At 41.0% G+C, this 15,825-nt stretch overlaps 1 protein-coding gene across 3 annotated transcripts in view; it reads left to right on the top strand.

Moving 5' to 3' along the window:
* LOC145989869 (uncharacterized) overlaps positions 1-15,825 on the top strand; it is a 393,178-nt gene that overhangs the window by 273,607 nt on the left and 103,746 nt on the right. Inside the window, exon 1 of one of the 3 annotated variants that reach the window (XM_083125335.1) lies at positions 705-829. The exons of the other annotated variants lie outside the window; for them this stretch is intronic. The gene's annotated coding sequence lies outside the window, so the exon portion shown is untranslated. Of the gene's footprint in view, positions 1-704; positions 830-15,825 lie in introns of those variants that run through there. 3 annotated transcript variants of the gene reach the window in all.

Raw genomic sequence — 15,825 nt, 5'->3', positions numbered from 1 at the left:
GTATACGCCACTGTTATTCATAATAGCATTGATAATGATTTTTCAGAAGTTGAACCCTTATTTGTGGTTTAAAGCTACCATTTCAGCTTTCGCTCGAGATATTTGTAACTGTGGTTCTGTTTTCGTGCAGGAGGGGGTGAAGAAGGAGCGAGCCGGTGCCCCCCTCCCCTCCAAAGTTCCGCTTCATCTCGTTCAATTTGGGCACCGTTACCCTTCATTTGCTACAACGATGAAACTCGGGAGTGCTCAGAAACAACAAGTACGTCCAAACAAGAGCAGCTGGCGCCACCTGTTGATCGAAAACCCACCCCCGTCACGAGCGTTGCAACTGGAGCGTCGCGGAACGAACCCGGAAAAGACCCTGAGCGTTGTCGATATTACCTTCCCGCTTGTTAACCTTCAGAAACGAACCAAAATGAAATCAAATCGAGGAATGAAAGGTATTTTTCTTTCCCCGGCTTTTCCTCCCTTCCGTCGTCGCACGGTAACGGGGATTCGAAAAAAAAACCCAACGTTACGAGATCCTCCCCTTCGTGATCGCTAGAGCCATCTCGCGGCGAGATGCGGCGACAAAGCAGTCTCGGAATTACAAGCGTGCGAGGTGGGTCCCTCCATCGAGGCGCGAACAGTGTTTTCGTCATGGCGTCTTCCAGGAATAGTGCCAGAAGGAGTGTTGTGGTGCGGGATGTTCTTGTTTGCTTCCTCCCTTAGTTTGCCGCCGAACCCACAGGCTGACGATGCCTCGAAACTGGAAAAAACGCCAACGTTTGAGGATTCTGTTCCGCAGAAACACCCACAAGTCAATACATTTTTGAATTTTTTTGTGTAGGTAAGTAACAGAAGTCAAATTTGTACATTTGAAGACAGTTGTCACACTGTTTCTTTACCCTCCGTAATGTGTTTTCTTCACTTTTTTTCACCTTCAACTCTTCAAAAAGATCATTAACGTTACACGTTTCCCCCTCTCTCCAAATTAATATATCGTTACACGTCTTCCCTAATGATTGATTGAGTTGGCGTTTAAGGTCCGCTTTATGCACATTAAGGCTAATCGGGACTGGACCTACAGTTTAAAGTGGGATCCGAACCACTATATGCCTCCACCAGCTATCGAACCCGGGACACCTTGATTACGAGCCGGCGACGTTACCACTGCGCCATCGGGGAGGTCCCCCATCTCATCTGTGATTTGAAGTTAATCTGACAACAAGACCACGTTGCTTAATTATAATTACAACAGGACAAAATATAGAGACAAAAGTGAGATCCACACTATTCAGAGACAGGTTCTGATCGACACTTGACACACACACACACACACACACACACACTTCTCCAGAAATATGCCTCCCCCCCCCCCGCCTCGGTCTCTCTCTCGCTCTCTCTCTCTCTCACTCGCTCTCCAATTGGAAGTTGATGTTGTTGAAGTGGATTTGGTGTTTCAAGTCCACTTTATGCACAGTAAGGCAAATCGGGACTGGACCTACAGTTTAAAGTGGAATCCGAACAACTATGTGCCTCCACCGGATATCGAACCCGGGACCCCTTGATTACAAGGCGACGACGACTCTCCAATTGGAGATCGTTGCGTTGAACTCGAAAGATTTTTTCAGATCTCTTTCCTATTTCAGCTTTGTGCCTCTTTGCGCTGATAGATACTCACACAGTAACGAGACCAAAGGAGGTTGGTGGTGGGAGTTATAAACCCCCTACGGCACAGTATTCTTCTTTTAAAAAACTAGAACGCCAAAGACAGGAAAAGATGGCCAAATGAGGGCTGACTACTAAAAGAAAGGACACGCCCCCGCCCCTTCGAAAATCCTGGTCACGCCACTGCACTCACACTATTTAACAGTTTCAAAGTTATTTTATGTCGCTTTCCAGACTAAATACTGTAAAGTGATGGAAATAGGATTCTGTTCCGAAACGTGCACTGATTACACTAGCTAACGTCGCTTTCTACGTCTCTATGTTCATCCTCATGAGAACGATGAAAATATATTAGAGATGCTTAAAAAGAGTGGCTCGAACCAATGATCCATGGTTTTGAAGACCGTGCCACCAATCAGTAGACCGCAGTCGCCCGACTATTCTTGAAGCAGAAAGATGTGCGTGCCTGTTTCATTCGATTTGAAATAACCTGTTGACCTCATCATCATCATCATCTGGTATTCTGCAGTTTCTAAACTGCTATTCATAGCTTTCATCTCCGTACCCCCTTATTTTCAAGTTGTAATAAAATGCTGTCCTGTTCATTTCTCTTTGTTTTCTTTCCGCATTCCCTCTCTTAATGTTCCCTTCTTTCCTCTCTTTGCTTTTCCTTCCACATTCCGTCCGTTGCCCTTCACTTCCTTCCTCTCTGTTTTTCCCCCACGTGCCATCTATTGCCGTTATCATTCTTAAAGTATTTGTATCTTCCACATGGCCCTCCATTTTCGTCCTCTTCCTTCCTCTCTTTGTTTCTCTTCCCGCATTCTCTCTGTTGCCGTTTTCTTCCATCCTATCTATGTTTTCTTCACTTTCCCTCTGTTGCCCTTCACTTCCATCATCTCTTTGTATTTTTTTTCACATTCCCTCTGTTGCCGTTCTCTCCCTTCCTCTCCTTGCTTTACCTTCAACATTCCTTCTGTTACCGTTCTCTTCCTTCCTCTCTCTGTTTTTGTTTCCACTTTCCCCCGTTACCCTTCACTTCCTTCCTCTATTTGTTATGCTTTTCACGTGCCATCTATTGCCGATCTCTTCCTTTCGCTCTATGTTTTTCTTCCAAATGGCTCTCTCTTGTCGTTCTGTTTCTTCCTCTCTTTGTTTCTTCTTCTACACGCCCTCTGTTGCTATTCTCTTCCTTTCGCTCTTTGTTATTCTTCCAAATGACCCTCTCTTGTCGTCCTGTTTCTTCTTCTCTTTGTTTCTCCTTCCGCTCACGCCTTCTGTTGCCATTCTCTTCCTTCCCCTCTCTGTTATACCTTCTACATTCCTTCTATTGCCGTTCTCTTCCATCCTCTCTTTGTTTTTCCTTCTTCCACATTCCTCTGTTGCCGATCTCTTCCTTTCGCTCTTTGTTTTTCTTCCAAATGGCCCTCTCTTGTCGTTCTGTTTCTTCCTCTCTTTGTTTCTCCTTCCACACGCCCTCTGTTGCCATTCTCTTCCTTCCTATCTTTGTTTTAAGTTCTACATTCCTTCTGTTGCCGTTCTATTCCATCCTCTCTTTGTTTTTCCTTCCACATTCCTCTGTTGCCGACCTCTTCCTTTCGCTCTTGGTTTTTCTTCCAAATGGCCCTCTCTTGTCGTTCTGTTTCTTCCTCTCTTTGTTTCTCCTTCCACACGCCCTCTGTTGCCATTCTCTTCCTTCCTCTCCTTGTTTTACCTTCTACATTTCCTCTGTTGCCGTTCTCGTCCATCCTATCTTTGTTTTTTCACATTCCCTCTGTAGCCCTTCACTTCCTTCCTCTCTTTGTTTTTCATTCCACATTCCCTCTGTTGCCGTTCTCTCCCTTCATCTATTTTCTTTACCTTCAAAATTCTCTCTGTTGCCGTTCTCTCCCTTCCTCTATTTTCTTTACCTTCAAAATTCCCTCTGTTGCCGATCTCATCCTTTCGCTCTTTGTTTTTCTTTCACACGCCCTCTGTTGCCGTTCTCTTCCTTCCTCTCCTTGTTTTACCTTCTTCCTTCCCTCTGTTGCTGTTCTCTTCCTTCCTCTCCTTGTTTTACCTTCTACATTCCCTCTGTTGCTGTTCTCTTCCTTCCTCTCCTTGTTTTACCTTCTACATTCCCTCTGTTGCTGTTCTCTTCCTTCCTCTCCTTGTTTTACCTTCTACATTCCCTCTGTTGCTGTTCTCTTCCTTCCTCTCTTTGTTTTTTCTTCCACATAGCCCTCTGTTGCCATTCCCTTCAGTCCTCTCTCTGTTTTTCTTCCACATAGCCCTCTATTGCCGTCGCTTCCTTCCTCTCTTTGCTTCTCTTTCCACATTCCCTCTGTTTCCGTTATCTTCCTTCAGCTTTTCCGCTTCTTTATGCACATAGAATTCGTTTCTCCTCTTTCAAACATATCCTACCCAGTTCCTTTCCCTTCTACCATTTCTTCGAGAGATATTTTCTGAAATTCTTTCAAGTCCGTACTGTAGCATACGATGATTTAATTCTTATGTCAAAATGTGGTGCATGATAATGCGAAAACTTTGGAAAAGGGTAATTAATGTAACTTACTTCGTTTCTTTAAAACCGGAAGTAAGGTTGTACAACATCAACTTTGGTGTCTTCAAATGCTACTGGCGTTCAGGAAATAAAGCTTGTCATACTCTAATTAGGGTGGGTAGTGTTACCAGTGGCGTTCTTTTGGTGATGGAGATTGGGCTAAAGAGAAGGTTGCATATAACTAATCAGATTACTACCAAGAAGTCAGCTTTAAAAATATCTGAATGTATACTTAGGAGAGAAATGCCATTCTCAGGGACTCTTTGAAGCACCCATAATGGAGTAGTTTTCACAGAGCGCTACGATGCCAGGGGTCTCGTGTTCGAATTCCAGTCTTGGCATGGGTGTTCTTTGTGAGTGTTCCTTCATCAATTTCATTATATCATCACTCATCGTCATCTTCGCGATTAAACAAAAGTGGCTTTAAAGCGAAGTAAAAATAAACTGATTTATTCAATCATTAAAGCATATCCTAAAATTTCTATATTTGGCAGACAAGCCAGATAAAGGTGAAAAATTATTCATTCATTCTATTATTTTGGACCTAACAGCTTGTAAGCCGTTTCTCTCACTATACATTTTGTCCATATATAAAGAATACATTAAAAAATAACATTAGACATAACATTCATAAATAAAAAGTTCCCTTTTACAGTCGTAGGTTACATTTTCTTACGAATGTTAACAAACTATAACACATCCGAACATCTGGATTGATCACCAAACTTGACAAATTTATTGGAAACTGAACCGTTAGATTATACAAAGTTTCATGTATTGGTAAGTTTTATAGTTTGGGAATTACAGTATTTTATGTTGCACGCCTGCACTTTCCTAGCCAAATTCACATCTCTTATTGTTCGTTATTCCAATTCTGAATAAATATTGCCTAGTACACGTATGACCCTATCTCAGTCTGTTAATACATTTTCATTTCTCAGGAAGTAAGATGTAGGAATGTTACCCTAGCAACACCATAATGCTATATTAAGATCATGTCCTATTACGGTTCCTAAATAATCATTGTTGCACCTGCCAGCGCTTAATTTTCATATGGGAAGCATCCATCATCATAACACCAACTATATTTACCATGCCCTTACATCAGTCTTGTGGAAGTACTTTAGAATCCACTCACGCGTTGTTACAAGCCAATCAATTTTAAGGTCTTCCCTTGAAGGTCAAATGCACAGTCACGTGTGCAATAATTTTCTTCCAAGTACATTCTCCTCGATCACGCAAATTAATTCTTCTTTTCAGTCACGATATAGCTCCATTCCCATGTCGACGACAATTCTTTCGGTGTTGCGCGTATCTGCAGAGATAGTGGTGTTCGAGTTTCAAGAGTATCTTGCGGATATAGCTAAGGAATGCTTATTTTCCCTGGTGGCTCCGAGATAAGATTCAAGAATACCTAGGGGTAAACTTTCCAAATGACGAAACAAAAAATGTCAATGGCGTGTTCTAGCCAAAACATTTCCTACAGGAATGTCAATTCTATATTATCTGTGGCATTGTGCTATATTCATGGAATAATTTCAATAGTAAAGTTCTAACCTATATAGGGCCTCCCAGATGGCGCAGTGGTAGCGTCGTCGCCTTGTAATCAAGGGGTCCCGGGTTCAATACCCGGTGGAGGCACAAGTGGTTCGGATCCCACTTTAAACTGTAGGTCCAGTCCCGATTAGCCTTACTGTGCATAAAGTGGACTTAAAACACCAACTCAAGTCAAGTCAAGTCTAACCTATATATATATATGTATACATGTGTTATAGGCAGTCAAAGACCATAATGGTTCCCTAGGCGCTGAGAACTTAAAAAATATATTCCATTTCCTCTAAATCTATGGGGTATTGTAAACGCTATTTAGTTATTTCTCCCACTCATGGAATTGAATGCATTACATACATTTAATCTTGTTAATATACGACTAATCTAAATTCATTTGGTTTCATTATTATGGCCTCCCCGATGGCATAGTGGTAACGCCGTCACCTTGTTCGATACCCGGTTGAGGCACATGACACAGTGATTAGTACCCCACTTTAAACTGTAGGTCCAGTGCCGATTAGCCTTTCGGTGCATAAGGCGGACTTTAAAATACAATTCAATCAATCAATGATTTGGTTTTATAATTCTCTTTGAACATTTCTCAAAATGTTTATGAAATTTAAATTTCCGGTGGGGGAGAGCGGTGAACTGAGGTGGAATATTTTTCCGATACTGTCCCTAATCACATCACCTTCGGTATGGGGAGATTGTGAATGTGTGAGGACTTACCTCCACAGCCCCTTCGTGGCAGGGAAGCAATTTCACATTTAGTTTTACGCCTCGCCTTTTAATATATCCCTTCCTTTCATCTTCATTCTTTACGTTGTGCTTTCTTCCTTTATTCTTCCCATGTGTCTTATCTCTCCGCTTATCCTTGAAGCTTTTCTGCTCATTTCTCCTAACCTCTTCATTACGAACTTGCCTCTTCTTCGTCGTAGCCTTGTAATCAAGGGGTTCCGGGTTCGATACCTGGTGGAGGCTCATAGTGGTTCGGATCCCACTTTATCCGATTAGCCTTCCTGTGCATAAAGTGGACTTAAAACATCCAATCAATCAACTGCCTCTTCTTATCTCTTATCGTCAATGTTCATTTACAAATCGCGCATAATTGTTCATGCAACGCGTGCATAATTGAGGACTAAAAGTGATTAACGTTGTAAGTGCCAAAAGCGAAAGTGTTGAGAAATCGCATATTTCCGCACATTAGCCCGTAAGAACGTGCACACCAGTGACCTCTTTACACGCCCTTTGAACTACTTAGAGGGCTACCAGCCACATTTCACGTTTACCACATTATAAAGCATGGCACAGTTTAACGTGGAGAACGGTGTTTGAATTATTGTGGTACTTACAGCGTTTGCCAATTTTAGTCTTCAATTATTAGTACTGAAAATGAGGGAGAAAAAATCAACCAATTGCGGGAAAAAAATTAGTGGTAAGCTGGATTCTGGCAGGATGTTAAACCCGCTTGTTCCCCACTTTTACATCCTGAAGATCAAAATTGCGTTAAATTGTTTTCGGAGTAATATTTGTTAGAGTTGTGTATGTTTTTGACACGTTCCTGTTGTCGCATACAAAGTGAGAATGACGAAACGAGAAGCCTTTTAATGATATGGATTTCCCGGATGTCTCACCCGTTTCATCTCCCACATAACGTTCAACGCGCTACACCAGGGGTCCCGGGTTCGAATCCCGGCCTGAACATGGTTCTTTGTGAGTGTCCCTTCATCAACAATCGTATCATCACTCATCCTCATTGTCGCGATTAGCAAAAAGTGGCAGAGAAGCGAAGTTAAATAAATTAAGTGAATGAATCAATAACCAACGCATGGAAATCATGGTGGACTCACCTTGGTCTATGAGTTGACTGAAGATTACTCGAGGTGATCAAAGTGGCATGAAGACACTCTAGAACGCGGCGTTCCATGTTATCAAAGATTCGTACCAGCTGTTCGGCAATCACAAGCTTAATTTCTGGACGAATGTTTTCTTCCAGTGTTCGTTTTTTGTTTCGGTACACTTTACCTTTCAACATGCCCCACAGAAATCAGTGGATCAAAGATCAGGCGACCTCGGTGGCCAAAGTCCTTCGAGATGACATGATCAGGGAAAAACGACGCATCTCGCGTTCAGCAGCGCCACTCGTGCCCTATGCGAACAACAGTCTTGCCGCTTACGGCTTTGCGAAATTTAGAACATCCACAATTTATTGCAATTCGTAATTTGTAATTGCACTGAAAGACTTAAGAGTTTTGTTCCATCATTGTTTGTTGTAATAATATAAACATATTAACACTTATATAATGTACCTGAGACATAAATAAAATGCATGTAAGTGTCTACATGTTTATTTTATTACAATTAATGATCATTGATTGTGCTTAATTTGTTTGCAAGAAAATTTCCAGCAGAAAGAGTAACTCACAGTTACTATAACTTAGTTACTTTTAAAAGTAACTTTCAGAACATTGAACTGTATATGCACAATCCAATACAATGCGAAGTCTTCAAACTTATTGAATTAAATAGGGCCTCCACGATGGCATAGCGGTAACCTCCTCGCCTTGTAATCAACGGTCCCAGGTTCGATACTTGGTGGCTTGGTGGTTCGGATCCCACTTTAAACTGTTGGTCCAGTCCCGATTAGCCTTACTGTGCATAAAGTGGACTTGAAACAACAAATCTTAAGATTTGAAGCCTGTAGGATTTTGAAGGTTTGATTCATTGATTTGTTGTTTTAAGTCCACTTTATGCACAGTAAGGCTAATCGGGACTGGACCAACAGTTTAAAGTGGGATCCGAACCACTTGTGCCTCCACCGGTTATCGAACCCGGGACCCCTTGATTACAAGACGACGACGAAGATTTTGACGGAGACGTCTATGATAGCGTTATGGGTACAGTGGGATCCATGAGTATTACCGTGCAAATTGTCCATCACCATGTTCGTGCACTTTATTTGACCCAATAAGAGCTTCAAGAATTAAAAGAAAACTCAAAACAAGCTGTTGACAACTTCTGCACCAGCATACAATAAAAATCCATCGCTTAAAAACACATAGGATGTGAGAGAAAAATTAATGAAAATAGTCATGGACAATTGGCACATTAATACTCATGGATCCCACTGTACCACGAAGCGAACCAGTTCGTATCTGTTAACTCAGCAGTTCATTAACCTCGTTCGATACAGCGCAGCGAACTCAGACCATGCTTTGTGCGCTTTTCATGCTCTCATAGTTACAGTACGTTGTTTGCTCTTAAAAAGCCTACGGGAAGCTTGTTTAGCATTGCACGCCTGTTACGTAACAAGTCGATTAATCAATAGTAATCAATGCTTAATATTGGTACGCGACCACGGAGATTGCCTGACCTGAAAATGCACTTGCACTTAAAAGCCCTGAGTTCTGGGGATCGTGATTTCCACGCATTGGAAACCAAAGAAATAAGAAAGTGTTCGCACTGGAAAAAGTGCCATGAGAACACTTATACCCTGTCCCGGATATCTCTAGAGCAAAGCTGCAGATAGCTACTTGCACTACTTTCACAGAGACTTGTTTTCGTTCACCTGCTACAGAGATACATGGGACAGAGTGTACGGGAATGAGGAGGGTTTTCCGCGAGGTTCTCCCCTCAGCTGCGGCTCGGAGCACTTTTGCCAACTTAGTTCTTTTGGAGCCAGATCTGGCTCTTTCGTGCACTCGTTTGGCTCGGAACTGGGACGCCCGCCCCCTATGATGCCATCACGGCTCCGGCCTACATGGACCAACTTTTGCCACTAGTATACATTTTGCACGTGACGTGATATTGCTATATTAGCTGCGTCGCCCCACCCCCTCTTATATCCCCCGGCTACTATTTTATAGCTCCGTGGTTGACGTGAAATTGACATAATATTGTTATACTGGAATCCTTTATTTTCGATGTCATACGACCATCGATGGATTATTGAGATGAGTGATGGCGCCGGATCTAGACGTTGAAAACTAAGAATAAATTGTTTTCACTTAAAATTTAACGGTAATAACTGCGCCCCAAGCCCCTTTGACACCTAAAATTACCCTAGGAGGCACTTTATCCAGCCTTCGTAAATCTAGCTCCTTGGAAGTCAACTTTAGCTCCGTTTAAGGTAAAATTTAGTTCTCCTATGCGCATCAGATTTAGCAACACTGTCAGGATGTTCGTAGGAGGCAAGGTAAAATGCATTACGCTTATAAAAGTATTATTCTATTTGTTATCTTTGGAATATGAAACTTCCGATGGGATATAAAAATATATCAATGGAAAGAGGACAGATTGAAAATGTGATTGGAATGCGGAAAGTCGTTTTTTTTATTATTGAAATAAATGCACAACTGGTGCGAAACTGCAACTCTTCACCTTAAGGCCGATCACACGGAACTGGAATTCAGTAGGAATGCCCTAGTTGGCGATGGCCTGGCTGGATATGATGGCTGCTAGACTGGTTTTGACGACTAGACCGTGTTCTAATTGCAACTTGCTTTCTCTGCTAGACTCTGTGGAACCGGTCTCTGTAACTATTTAGTCACAGGTAAATGGTTAGTCAAGGGAAGACAAAACTAAACATAATTCAGGCACCAGCCCCTTTTCTCAGGAGCCAGCATTTTAAAATAATTATATTATTACTATTATTATTATTATTATTATTGTGAAAATATGGTCTACGAAAGCCATGAATCCAACAAAGATAAAACTACATATTTTGAAATGGGAACTTAAAACTTTAATTAATACAACGTTGGATTGAAAGTAATTAATTCTTGCGCAGGAGTGACCTTCCAATTGCCGACCCAACCATATCGCTGTAGATTTTAGAATTCGGCTATCACAATGTAAAAAATAATGTGTATTATTATGCTTTAAAGAAAACACACAAACATTAAAAATAAATACTGTACTCGTTATTTTAAAAAGAAAATAGTAATGGAAATTTCCATAAGCGAACTCGAAATATACACATAAAAAAAACTTTTTTAGAACTGAATTCGAAAATTCAGGAGCCATGGCGACCGGGCGAGTATTTGTCTACCTCTGGTTATCATCAGTGGCGGCAATTGGGTTCCAAATCTGGGGAGGGGGGCAAGGTGCAAAACTGGGGGAGACAAAGACAGTTTACTTTCTCTTGTTAGATAAGGTTTAGCATAGTGCGGGAGCAAAAGTGGCAAAAAGTGTGTGTGTGGGGGGGGGGGGGGAATTGCCCCTTCGCCTCCTAATCGCCGTCACTGGTTATAATCAACGCATTCGTAACATCACTGAGGTTAAACATTGACAAATGTGTAGTGTAAACCTCTTATAACCACACTCTGTCATTTGATGATCGTTTTTTCAGTGCAGGCTGTCCAAAAGGATTCACGACACATGCGCTACCAACAGACCGAGGCGACACGATGCACGATATTGATAAAACAAGCCAGTCAGAGCTACACGTGCAGCATGTTGTGTGGTTCCGGTACGAAATACTGCGTTTATTTCCGAACGTTCGTTTTCAGGTGACGCTTGTCGTTTGTCACTTCGGTCTGAAGCTCCATAAGTAAATGAAACCAACCGTTTTATCTGCGGTGTCTTTAACTCGAATGAAACAGATACGTTTACCAATAACTTCGCGCCCTCTTTTGACTTTCATGTATAAACCGAACTACAAGCTATTGATTTCTCTCAGCCGCAAATACATCAAAGATACATTCAAGATACGCCACGTCTAAGGTAAACCCCTGGGAACACCCTTATAATCTTCACATGCGGCATTCAAACATTCTCACACTAATAAGAACAACAATAGACAGTTCCCATAGCAACGAACGCCCTGTCTTAGATGCGAATCAGTGATATGTCTCGCAAAGGTTGGAGTTGAATGCTTGTCACAGTGATGTCCCGCTTGAAGGTGTCATCACAACGCCTCCAACGTTCGTTCCGAAACCACATAAATACGGCGTCGTCATGTCTAATCATGACGTTTGTTGTTATGGTGACAAGCTTTTATGTCTGAGCTTGCCCTATTCAGGAATGTCCTAAAAATCAATACCTGGCAACAAAGAGAAGTATTTTGTGCAATGAATCGGAAGTGAAATTTCCTTTAAAAATTATTAGAGAAAGTTGGTACCTGTTGTCAGGAGAAATTACAGTTGCTAGGGACGCATTTAAAAGATCGCTAAAATTTCTACAAGTAGCATACTATCTTATAGTGGATTGGCTCTTGTCATTTGTCCTTTTATAGTTTATCTTGTCTGTCATAAGCAATATAAAGCATAGGGCGTATTTATATGCAAATACATATCTTCATGTGATGCTAAAAATCAATATTATTTTGTTTTAGCTTTGCGTACCATGCTATGCAAGCTCAAAAATGCCCTTTTTATTATCCATAATTTTACATAGATTAGTTTGAATTTATGTTTTAAGTCCACTTTATGCGCAGATAGGCTAATCGGGACTGGACCTACAGTTTAAAGTGGGATCCGAACCACTGTGCAAGGTGCCTCCACCAGGTATCGAACCTGAGACTCCTTGATTATAAGGCGAAGACGTTACCACTACGCCATCGGGGAGGCCCTTTTACATATGTTAGCTTTTAGCACATACTTTACATGTAATTTTCATATTTTCAAATATTTTCCGACATACATTCCATGTTCATGCTATCATTACACCTTCCTTTCTTGTGTTAAATACCAAAAGTTTTCTGTCCATCTGTGGTCTCTTCGTTTTGTACTATGCCGTTTATTTTAAATCTTGACAACAGACAATTCATCTGCCATTCTAACATTTTTGTCAACAATGTACTGTAGAATACAAGATCACACATTTGCGGTGAAATCTGTTGCATATTTTAAACATACTTCCATCGCATAGTGGTATTGAATGCAGTTTCAGTAAATACAGGGTAATTCAAAATGATTGGTACAATTTTACACAGTTATTATGCGTTACTATTTATGATAGAAAATCAAACAAGGCCTCAATATAAATAAAAACTCTGGAAGTTTTATTCCCAATTAGCGGCCTCATTAATCTGCTTAGCCGATGCTCCACCAGGATCGCCAGTGTCGCAAAATGACAAATGACCAGTAGAGTTACAACTGCGAATTGTTAGAGCCTTCGAAACCGTTGACAACGACTTGCTGTCTCGTGCATGGCAAGTACTTGACCTTTTCCTCGTTACACGTGGTTCCCATGTTGAATCTTTATAATGTGAGTCATGTGAGTAAAACTTCGAGTTTTTCTTCATATTGATGCCTTGTTTGCTTTTCTATCATAAATAATAACGTCATAATAACTAAGCAAAGTTGCACCATTCATTTTGAATTACCCTGTATAATTCTGTCTTTAGGGACAATAGGAAGAGATTCACGTTTCAATACTTATAAAAAAGTTTGATAATCCATTGTTTTCGTTACAAAAAAGCGCAGTCTGTACTTAAATTTTGCATCACAATTATGTAATGTAAGCCTAATGCATTTTATTTACCTAGGTTTAGCTGCTTGTTTAAAGAAAAATGCAATTTTCCACAATTGTAATATTTGTATTGTAATTCTATATATAATTCCACATTTTAATTAAAATAACTGAACATATATTTACCGTGACCGTGTGGTCTAATGCGCCATGCTTTGGATACGGGACGCCCGCAGGTTCGAGTCTCCGGGAAAAAGCGTAACAACTATTCTCCTGAGATTTCGGTCTGTGTATGGGACCGGTGGCCATCCACCATCGTGAGGAAATGGGGAGCTACGAGGTCATGAAAACCTACAACAACGATTGGTAGTTCGTCGTGCTGACCACACGTCAACCTGTTGGATGATCTCCCTCTTCGGTAGGTGAAAGTGAGGTCGACAGTCGTTAGGCAGGTTGGTATTACATATATACAAGTCAAACACGTTTTTTAGCACATATAAATCCCTTCCCTGCTTATAATGGTTATCAATAAATAAATGTGGGTCGTGTATGACATAAGTTTCCCCTTTATGTCATGGCGCTTATTTCAGTTACTTAACTGGTTTAATTTAAAGAAGATCCTTTTCAATTGGACCAATCAATCGAACCAGACCGCGTTCAAAGATAGACAGAACGTATGATCAATACAGGGGGTGGGTTGTGGCTCAATGCACGTTTCTTTGTGTGGTCTGGAGCCTTCCCTCGCGGGAGGAGGCGTGGGTGGGTGGCTGGGGTTTAAGTTCTACATTGAGTGGCATTGTGTTCGTTGGCAATCTATATCCAATTATTCTCAACATCACTTCATGCGGGGAAGTAATCGTGCAAGTAAATACGATCACCCATTGGTGGAGTGGATAGCACATCGCGCTTCGACGATATGGGTCCCAGGTTCGAATCACGGCCTGGGCATGGATGTTTGTGTCCATTCATCAATTTCAGCATGTCATCCCTCATCCCCATCTTTGCAAAGTAAGCGACAAGTGGCACAAGAACCGAAATAACATAAAGCAAATCACCACTACTACTGCATATAAGGTAAATGAAGGGTCCAGGGGGAAAACCTCGTAAGTCACATTGGATTTTATTTGATTTTTTGTCAACGTCCGAGACGGGGTGGGCTGTTAGAACATCGCGCTACAACGGCAGGGACCTAGGGTTGGAATCCCGGCAAGGGTATGGGTTTTTGTGAGTGTTCCTTCATGAATTTTATCATATCATTACTCATCCTCATCGTCGCGATTAGCCAAAAGTGGCAGATAAGCGAAGTAAAATAAATCTGAATCAGTTATTTGATTTTTTGTTATTTAGCGTACCAAAAAAGCAGGAATAAAATAAAGTTATGCTGAAAGTATCCCGTTACTTTTTCATTTCACAAGGAAAGGTACTAAATCCCACACCAGTCACCAGTCTGATCTTAGAAATCGCATCGAGAGTAACCAGATAACGACTAGTTACAGGCCCCAGAGAACCAGAGAGGTGCATGTCAAAGTTCCAGTTACTTAGTTTTAAAAGTAACTACAGCTGTAATTTGTAAAAAAATATAACTGTTATTTCCAGACACTGATGGGTGCCACAAGCCTCGTCAGTATTATGAGTAGGGCTAGGACTTTTATGAACTAAAAATCACCAAAAAATGCAAGATAAAATATGCTCTTATGACCTAAAATTTTACAAAATATGCACTATAATTTGAAAAATATGCCCTTATAACTCGACTGTTTCAAACATCAATATCAAACTTATGCCGAAATATGTACATATACATACTATTTTTAGTTCTCTTTATGGGCTCTGATGAGTTGAAATGCACAATGAATACTTTCTGTAAATTTTCAATTAAAAATGAAAAAGATTTTGCTGCAGTCCAAAAAAAAAACAACCTCGAGTGAACATGGGAGTAAGAACGAATCCACTTGGAAATGACTGTATATTTCTTGAAAAAGCGAAAATATGCTGAATATGACCGAAAATCTATCAAAATATGCTCTATCACATAGAAATAGCCAAAATATGCCTTTAAAAATCACCTGAATTCAATTAGTTTCTTCACAATATGAATTCCTATATATTTAGGGAACACATCACCCTTACCAAGAAAAATACGCTAAGTCATAAAAATCCTAGCCCTAATTATGAGGAAGAAAAGGTTGGAGCTTCTTTACATTGGTCTGACACTTGACAAGGGTTGCTCGCGTGAAAAACTGACGCCTTACCGAATCGACAACTGCGTCCTCTCAAGAAAACAAGATTCGGAATGTTCAGCTGTGCAAGAGATGTGTGAAATACACAGGTGGCAGGTTTTCGCTACACAAAACCACCATCCAGTGGTTGCTCATCCGAACTTGCAGTTTCGAAGATTACAGGGAACACGATGCAGTTCTCTTCATCGCGCAATACTTTCCAAGGAGAACAAAGGCAGCCTCCGTTCGGTGACGTCATGGAATTAAAAATTGAAGTCGCCGCCTTGGTAATGATATACGCGGGATGGCGATCAGTGGTCTTTTAAAATTTGATGAACGAAAGGGAGTTGAAAGACAGTTCGTGTGTATCCACCGACAAAACACCGGTGTTGAAGCGACACAGTAAGTGGTCACAGGAGGTCTACAGCACTTTCTGGTCAATGTTTAACC

The sequence above is a fragment of the Lepisma saccharinum genome, chromosome 7 (genome assembly GCF_977018435.1).
Source record: "Lepisma saccharinum chromosome 7, izLepSacc3.1, whole genome shotgun sequence".
In the NCBI taxonomy this organism is placed as follows: Eukaryota; Metazoa; Arthropoda; class Insecta; order Zygentoma; family Lepismatidae; genus Lepisma; species Lepisma saccharinum.
This window is presented reverse-complemented; position numbering and strand designations above follow the sequence as displayed.